The following is a 7,796-nucleotide window of genomic DNA, read 5'->3' as shown; positions in this document are numbered from 1 at the left end:
CCAAAATAAACATTTTACCAATTTACTAAACTAAACACTGTAACAGTGTACCAATCATTAAAAAATTATCCAAATTATAATAATTAGTCTCCCTCGACACCCTAAACAACAACATCTTTCTCTTTAACCCCACCCAAACCCATTGAAAATACTACACCTTGGTCTAATTCGAGGCACCTCCATGTGTTTCCCAAATCACTAGTGTTTAGGATTGCCATGAACTTGTCATCGCACGCTCTATCGCGCATGCCCTTCATGTAGAACCCATGTGGATCCATGATGAATGTGCTATAGTGCCTCATGCATGGGGCACTCGTGTGCCTTGAGTACTAACACAGGAGCTAGAGGGACTCTAGTTGTGGCCAAAAGGCGTGAGATGTGGAGAGTGATGTCAACAGCGATGACAAAGATGTAAGGCTCTAACAACTTGTCTCGCTTGCATTTAGTTCAATTCAATGTTGTTCATATATATTGAGTTAAATCATTCAATTTTTAGTAGATGTAATTGTTCTTTGTTTTGAATGTTTGAGTTTTGAGTTTTAATTTCATAATTTGATATTTGAGTGGGTTTGGTTTAGTACAATTCAATTGCAGAGGGGTTTTGAGTTTTAGTTTTGAACTTGGGTTGAGTGTTATTTGTAGAACCAAAATTATGAATTCTAGTGAGCTTTTGGTGAAATTAGTGCTTCTGTTGTGTTGTGGAGGAAAAAAGTTGTTGTTATGTTAACTACATTAGTTTTAATTTGGAGAAAGACTTAATTGAATCAATTTTAAAAGGGTAAATGGTCATTTTCGTCCCTGAATGTGTAGGGCACTGCCAAATTTTTCCTCGAAAAATGGAAATTCAAATTTTAGTCCACAAAAGTGAAAAAAGTGTGACAAATTCATTCATCCGTTGTCGTTAATTAAAGAGCCCATGTGACACAGAGGGACGAAAATGTCACAAAAATAATTATCAGCATGGCTATTGATATAGATTGGACCAAAATGTCACTAAGCTACAATTGAACAAAAATGTCAGTATGTTTCCATTGGACCAAAATGTCAATAAGTTATCATTAGACCAAAATGTAAGTAATTTTTCCATTGGACCAAAATGCCAGTAATTATTTTTGGACCAAAATGTCACTTATCATTGGACCAAAATGTCAGTACGTTTTTATTGGACTAATTTGTCAAACCCAAAATTTCATTTCATTTAAAGGTAAAATATAATTTAATCTTCATTTTCTCCCTTTTTTTATCATTGCAAGCATAAGTTAGAACAAACACAATAATAAACATAATATTGACTAATAAGCATAATTTATCTATTGCTATGAAATGTCTAATGTGACAGTATTTTACCCAAAATATGAGACTCAAACAAAAAAGTACAATCATTAAGTTAATCCTTACAAAAAATGAGACTCAACTTAATTTTGTCATTACCTAATGCTGTCACAATAGAAATTTTTGAAAATAAACATTCTATCAATGTACAAAAATAAATATTATAATAGTGTATCAATCATTATAAATTTATCTAAATTATAATAATCACTCAGAATCTACTATAAACAAAAGACATGCATATGCCATGTTTCACTTCTTCAAATCTTCGAATCTTGATGGCAGGATAGTCCTGATGTGGACATGAAGCTCATGTAATTCGATTGATTCATCCTATGAGATGGTATCACTACAAGAAAAATCTTTATTACCAAAAAAACATTTTTCACGGAATTTATTCAGTCGGATACATTTGAATTTTCGAAGGATTATATTCCGTAAAAAATATTTGAATTTCCGATAGAATTTTCCCTAGACATATTTTCTATCGGAAAATATAAATTATTCACGGAATTTATTCACGGATTTAGGTGTGTCGGAAATTTAATATCTTTCTGATACATTTTGCTGAAGGAATAAGCATCCGTCGGAATTTAAAATTATACCCAAATAAAAGGAAGCCAACCTTAGCCCTCTTTCATTCACGTTTCTATCTGATATCAATTCTGCAGTCGCACTCAATGCACCTCCCGTGCCGCCGTTACTCACTGTCGTCTTGTCACCAATGTTGTTGCACAACCGCTGTGAGTCCACACCGCCAATATCGTTCCAATTTTCACTCCAATTTAGAAGTCAGGTTTTTTTCTACCTTGCTTTTCAGAATTTTGTTATGCATTGTTACATTTATTGTAGAAGTGCTGGCTTGGGGTAAGCCTTGGTGCAATGCCTTGGAGTTATTTATTAACTAGGTTTAAGAACTTGTGGGCTTGTGAGAGTAATTTTTTGACGGAGAATCGACCATAGTCGTAAATGTTGCTGTTTTGGGGAGGGAGAACGAATTTGCAATAGGATGGATCTGGGGTGGATTCGCATGCAGTTCCCGGTGAGACAGAAGTGGTAGGATTAGTGAGTAATTAAGAAACAAAGCTTTGAAGCCATGTTGGTTTGACAGAGGAAAGAGTGAGTTATTGTGTTGATTTGTGAGTGTTGGTTGATTGTTAGCTGTGGTTTGAAAACCAGTTTCGTGAAGTTCAATTTATAGGCAAATGAGCCAACTTTTTAACGAGAGAGACACCTGGTTATCGATTTAATTATTCATTTACAAGTGCCAGTACATGTTTTGTTTTTGTGGTCCCATTCTATTTGAACATTCCGTGATAATATTCTCAATCACCATTTACTTCCATTCCACGTTTCTTTCACCACTATTATCATACATTGCTTTCTCTCCAACTTTGTAGCTCAACTTGTTGTTCAAATGTTGAAGTCATTGAAAGTGCCCCTTTGATGGGGTTCATGTATTTGACTCTCTCCAAACTCCCACAATAATGAGAGCCTTCTACAGTGGGCCATTCTTTACAATAGAAGTTCATACATGACAGTAGGAACCAAGGATAGCTAGTGGGAAATTGAACCACTTCCTTGCTATATATATATATATATATATATATATATATATATAATGAACTAATTAATGGTTGTTCTATATATTGGCACGTGCACTTTTTATAACAGAAAATGAACTTACCCCATTACAAGTCTTATGAGAATGTCTATGGTTGTTTCATGGAAACGAGTTTATGGTGAATTCATACTAAAACAGGAAATTATGCAGAAGTTAAGAAAAATCTTGCAGCTTTGGATGAAAGTGTCTCTTTCTTTATTCCTCGTATCTATTATTAGAAATCTCCTTTTGCTAATAATGTGTTGTACCTTTTAGGAAGATGACTTTTCAGTTATGTCAGAGATGTTAATCAAATAAGCTAGTTATGGAATTTCTCAACATGTTGAAGTGTTTATATTTTAGATGGTATCAAATTTCTTTAGCTAGTGATCGAGTGTTCGATTTTTCTTCTGAAATTAAAATCAAATTTAAACATAAAGTTTCGGTAGTAGGTAGATTCTTACTTATTCTAATTCAAGAGGATATAGCTTTGACGTGATTTGACAATTTAGAAATACTAACTCAGTTATAAAGATTGTCTAAATACATCATATTATTAGGATTGTGGTTCTAGTGCAGATGCAGAAAAGATTTAAGGTTTATTCCATAATGAATAAAAGAGGACTTGGATTTATTTAGCTGAGGTGGTTGGTGGTTAGCATTTTAGGCAAATATTTCACATGATACAACAATATTTTACATGTGCTATCACTAATGTCACATGACGCATGCAGAGTTTTGAGTTGGAACACCGAGTGTAGACATATAAGATGTAGGGGTATATTTAAGGTTTTAAAAAATCAGACATATAAAATGAAAGCAAATGCACATTGTATCATTCTCACATCCATTACCTGTTTGGAAACACTTTTCATGAGATATAATCTCTTCTTTCAAAAGCTCTCCCAGGAAGCAGCAAAGGGGAGGGATGTGATTAATATTCAAAAGTAACTTAAATGAAACACCACTTGATATGAAATGTTTTTTGGGCTTGGCTATTTTTTAGGCCCACTTTATCTGTTTGTCTCTCTATTTGTGCTTTGAAATACACCAGAGTAGTTTAAAATATTCAGCATTTTAATAATTTTCAGGGTGAAGAAAACAAATTATTCTGGCCTGAACAATTGGAGTTTGTAAGGATGACATTTCCATATTTAGAAACTAACATTTCCATATTATGTACCGAACTTAGGTTAGCTGCAGCTCTACAAGTAACAGAACACTCTTGTTAAGTTAATGCTACTGAAATTTTCTAATGTCCTATACTATATCTTCTGATTGTGTGTTTATTTTATGCTTACTGCAATAGTAAAGTCTTTAAGACGAAAGTACAAGTATTATGTGGATTGGTAGAAAGAGCAATTAAGTGGACTAGTAGAAGTAACTTCGGTCTTGACTTTTGTAAGATATATTTGTATCAAAACAGCTACACCCTATGTATGAATGTATGAATATCAGATTTCAAGTTTCTCATTTTTGAGAACTTCGTGAGTGCTGGACAGTCTCTTTTGAGAGCATTTTAAGATTTTCTGTTTTTTTTTTTTTTTAAATCTCTTATGCCAACATGCATGAATATGTCCATCTTTGAATTTCATTTTCCCATGATCTATGGATGCCTTGGACATGGATTTACCATAACACATCATATCACATTGGTCTTTCAGGTAGTTTTTGATTATGATGACTTGGTGAAGATTCCTTACTTTAGGTCGGAAATAGAAAGCCTCACAGATGAGGCTATGCAGTTAAGGTATCTTGTTTGGTGTGGTTTTTCTTTTATTCTTACCAAATCATGAAATATACATCTTTGCTGTCATTCTTTTCCATCTTCTAATAAGTATGCATATACATTATTATATATCCCTTATATATTTGAAATCCAAGAGTGATGCTGGTGGTGAGGTGGTAAATCAGCCAGTGCATATGCCTTTGATTTTGCCTAAAGTTCCTGGTCGGTTCTACTATTATTTTGGAAAACCATTGGAAATGGAAGGTATGCTAAATTCATATTTAGTCATTTACAGCTCTGAATGTCCTTGAAAAATGTTGTTAAAAATAATTTTTCCTTCTTAAAATTAATGAGATATTTTTGACAGGGAGGAAACGAGAACTTAAAGACGACAGACAAAAATCTCATGAGTTATATTTACAAGTGAAATCTGAGGTTGAGAGATGCATTGCTTATTTAAAGGAGAAAAGAGAAAGCGACCCCTGCAGAGGTATAGGGCCTCGACTATTATACTAAGCTACACATGGTTTTGGTTCTGAAGTTCCAACATTTGAAATTTGATTGTTTTGCACACACACACAAAAAAGATAATTTTCTAATTGGTTCTGAACGGGCCTTTGCATTCCCTAGGTTAGAGGTAAAATATGAATATTGCCAGTAGTTTCAGAATTATTTTTAGGCCGAAAAGGCACGATTTCTCATAGAAACATTGTACAATTTTACCTAGTTTAAATCAATAAGAGATAAAATGCAAATAATAGATTATTGGGGAAGGAGAACAACTACTGATGTTATATTTAAAAGGGATTTTCTTTTTTGTGTGCATAACACATGATAAGAAGTTCTAGGGTGTATCAAATTCCACTCACTGCAACTGAAAAATATCAAAATTTGGCATATAGGTCTACGATTGAAAGTATCTCTAAGAACCGAGAAGTTTTTGGAAGCGTAATTTTTCTTGCGTGCCTTCGTAGCATGTCCATGGGAATGTCACTTGTACTTGTAAAATAGAAAAATATTAGAGGGTTAGAACTTTTTAGAAGAATGAATATTAATTTGTTTAATTGTTTCTTGACAAGTGAGTGGTTCTTTGTTAATTAATTTAACTACTTACTTTGCATTCCCTTTTTTTTGTAGTGAGCCTAATCATACGAAGTTACCAACTTGGCAATTTACCATAAAGCATTTTGATTTAAAATTAAATTTTTATATATGTCAAATTATATATTTTAGATATATCAATTATTTGAATTTATATTGCAATAAAAAAAATTATATTGCATTGTGTTTTTCTTTTACATTTATTTTCAATTTAACTTAATGATGTATTTTACTCTTTGTTTTGGATTTATGAATTTGAACATTTCATCAATTACATGTATGTGTTAATTCAAATTTTGACGTTAAATAATATAAATGCAAACAATAATTGTTAAATTATCGATGGTAAATGATAAAATAAAAAAACAAATGATATAAACCATTGTTTATAAAATAGCATTTTCGATGGAAATATTTGTCGGAAATTTCCAACGTATAGTTAAAATCTGTTGGTTAAAATTTCCTACGACCATTTTTCTGACGGATTTTGGTCCATCGAAAATCCGTCGGAAATTTTGACTTAGCGATAGATTTTTGAGGTTTCTAACAGATTTTGATCATTGAAAGTACACTTTTTTTTTAGTGTATATCTAGAAATATAATTCGAATTGGTGCTGAAGGCCTAAATGAAGGTAGTCTAAACACAATTGACAATGATAGAGGTATCAAGCTTGTTTTCTACAACAATTATAAATAGTGACTAGTCATGGATAACATAATTTAACAATAATTAACCAGTTATGTGTAAAAGTCACTCACAACACTTTGAGTGGTAGTTGGAGTTGGAGCTAAAGCACTTTCACCATTAGAAGTTGGAGTACTTTCAAAATTAGTAGGAGATTGTTCAACTTGTGGAGCAGATTGAGAGCAGTTAATTTCATCTTACAAATGCGTGACATCTAACATAAATAATTTGTAAGCAACAATAAAAATAATTAATCAAATTTTAAAAAATATGTCACTGGTGTTGTTGTGGTTGCATTTGAGTTACAATATTTATTAAAGTACTTATGCTTATTAATCAATATGATGTTTATTATTATGTTTGTTCTAACTTATGTTTGCTTCTCTTTTTTATGTGTTTATTATAATGCTATGCTTGTAACGATAAAAAAAAGGAGAGGAGAATGAAGATTACATTATATTTTACCTTTAAATGAAACGAAATTTGAGATCAGACAAATTAGTCTAATAGAAATGTACTAATATTTTGGTAAAAAAAAATTATTGACATTTTGGTTCAATGGAAAATTACTAAAATTTTGATTCATTGGTAACTTAGTGATATTTTGGTCAAATGGAAACATATTGACATTTTGGTAAAAAAAAAAAAAAATTATTGACATTTTGATCTAATGGACAAATTCTGACAGTTTGATTCAATGATAACTTCCTGACATTTTAGTCTAATGATAACTTGCTGACATATTGGTCCAAACTATTCAACAACTATGTTGGCAATCATTTTTGTGATATTTTCTTCTCTCTGTGTCACATAAGTTCTTTTATTAACGGTAATAGACGAAAGTTAATGGATAGATGAATTTGTCATACTTTTTCCATTTTCGGGGACTAAAATTTGAATTTTTATCTTTCGAGAATGAATTTGTCAACATTCTACACATTCAGGGACGAAAATAAATATTTATCTTTTTAAAAATTTTAGAATCAAATTAAATCATTTAAAATTAAAGAATCAAATAAAACTTTAAAAATAATTTAGGGTTGAAAATAATAATTTAGCTTAAAAACAATTAGTGTAATATTTTTTTTATTAATACATTATAACCATAGGCACATGATATGCCAAAAAAAGAAGACAAAGAACATATCAAAACTTTAAACTAACTCTTAAAAAACTACCCAATAACATAATAGCAATTGGACCTCGCAAAACAATCAGGTATCAAAATAATAACTCAATAACTCCATGTGAATCCCAAAGCACCCGAGTCACCAAATAGATTTAATTTATTAAGGACATTTATATTCTCCGTTGTGGGTGGTCATATTCGCATAGCATGGACAATC

General features: G+C 31.5%; 1 long non-coding RNA gene across 3 annotated transcripts; it reads left to right on the top strand.

Annotated features, from left to right (window-relative positions):
- Nucleotides 1-1,749: 1,749 nt before the first annotated feature.
- On the top strand, nt 1,750-5,401 carry LOC102664456 (uncharacterized). 3 transcript variants are annotated; one of them, XR_003262764.2, is made up of 3 exons: nt 1,854-2,128; nt 4,600-4,928; nt 5,032-5,401. It is a non-coding gene; the product is annotated as an uncharacterized lncRNA (long non-coding RNA). The 3 variants fall into 3 exon arrangements; XR_005886529.1 differs by having other exon boundaries at nt 1,861-2,128; nt 4,600-4,685; XR_001382615.3 differs by having other exon boundaries at nt 1,750-2,128; nt 4,600-5,401.
- Nucleotides 5,402-7,796: the final 2,395 nt, after the last annotated feature.

The sequence above is a fragment of the Glycine max genome, chromosome 9, assembly GCF_000004515.6.
Source record: "Glycine max cultivar Williams 82 chromosome 9, Glycine_max_v4.0, whole genome shotgun sequence".
Taxonomy (NCBI): domain Eukaryota; kingdom Viridiplantae; phylum Streptophyta; class Magnoliopsida; order Fabales; family Fabaceae; genus Glycine; species Glycine max.
Note: the sequence above shows the minus strand (reverse complement) of the source record. Positions and strands in the feature narration are given on the sequence as shown.